This window comes from Camelina sativa, chromosome 4 (genome assembly GCF_000633955.1).
Source record: "Camelina sativa cultivar DH55 chromosome 4, Cs, whole genome shotgun sequence".
Classification (NCBI taxonomy): Eukaryota; Viridiplantae; Streptophyta; class Magnoliopsida; order Brassicales; family Brassicaceae; genus Camelina; species Camelina sativa.
Window position 1 is genome coordinate 17,671,968 of NC_025688.1, and position 1,671 is coordinate 17,673,638.

General features: G+C 29.2%; 1 long non-coding RNA gene across 1 annotated transcript; it reads right to left on the reverse strand.

The window, feature by feature from the left end:
- LOC104780921 lies at positions 1 to 565 on the reverse strand. The gene is made up of 3 exons (XR_766836.2): positions 389 to 565; positions 138 to 292; positions 1 to 38 (listed from the first exon to the last, which is right to left on the reverse strand). It is a non-coding gene; the product is annotated as an uncharacterized LOC104780921 (long non-coding RNA).

Genomic DNA, 1,671 nt, shown 5'->3' on the forward strand with positions numbered 1-1,671 from the left:
AGAGACTCTCCAATATCCAAGAACAACCAAACTCGCTCCTACAACCAATCACACCAATAAACAAACATTGAAAACAAACTGCCAGAAAAATCAGAAAAGAACAACCACACAAGTAAAACCACGAAATCAAAACGAACCGGTAACTTTCTAATCCCTTCGGTGAAAAGCAAGGTCTATACGTCCCGAATCTGTCCACAAAATTTCAGCACGATCGGATCTCAGATGGAACCGCAATCGATCCCGAAACACCCGATGGTCTCAATCCGCGACTGAAACGGAACACCCCACGAAACTGCCAATATCTCTTAGAATATTAACTCAAATTCACTTCTGTAAAAAGGAGAGTGTACGAAAATCTCTTAGCTACAATCCTACCAAAAATAAATACCTTTCGAAACATTTTGAGGAATCGGATCTTCCTTCTCCCAAAATCTGACAGTTCTGTTTCTCTCATTACTCTAAAGAAAAAGCTTCATCTTCTTCTCTTCCTCCTTTACACTAAACAACCAAGAGTTCTCTCTCTTTCTCTCCCTCTCTCTCATAACAATGTCCACAATAGCAAAAGGAGGAGAGGAGGCGTGACTTTGAGAAAGAGATTAGGGATTTTTGGTTTAATTAGATTAAACCAGGATTTAATTAAATCAAAATCAATTAAAATTTACTCTATTGGTTTACTCAACACATCCTAAACTCTAATACCGGAACACGGATGTTACAATCATATATGTAATTTTTTTTTTTGTTTTTAAAGTTTTGTTTTGGATGGAATAATATACCATGAAAAATAACATCTGTTTTGTAAGATGTATTATAGTAGATCTAGGTTTTTACCCGCGGCATACCGCGAGTTAAGTTTTGTGATAAAAAAATTTAATTTCTTTTTGTTAATTTATTTGATTTGTTTAGTGTTTAAAACTAGATATTTTATTTTTATAGTTAATTCTATGACATAACCTATAGTATACCACATATTAATTTTAGGACTAAATATTAACATATGTTTGTCAAAATCATCTTGACCGAGAAAGCCTACCAAACAACATTATTCGAAACATTAGTTTAATATGAGTAATCATATTTCTTGAAATTCCAACCCTTGCTCTAGCAAAAAATCATATTTCTTGTAATTCTTTCATATTATAGTGACATATTATTTACCCGTGCTATAACAAATCAAATTAGAGTGTTTATAATTTTTAATTTTTTGATATATCATATATTTATGATATTCTTAAAATATCAAATTAAACTATTTTAAAATATTTCAAATTAATTTATTCTAAAAGTTTATTATAATATATAAAATTATACAGTTTAACAAAAGAATATATAAAATTGAATTTAAATATTCAGATTTTGACCGTTACTCCGTCAAAATTTTAGTTGAATAGATATTTTCTAAAAGAATAATATTACTAAAGTTTGAATATTTTATAGATTGAATTTTTTTTTGGGTATGAATATGAAATATTTCGGTAAATGGAGATGTGAATGATTTATACTAAAAGTTTGGAAAGGTGTTAGGTAAGATCTTATTTTGTTTGCTTAATCGAAAATCACGCTTAAGCGTGATTAATGTCCAATATCTTATTATATTTCTTTTCATTAGTTGCCTAACAATATATATGCCTTAACAGTATATGGTTGTTAAAGATTTTATTTCTTTAAGTT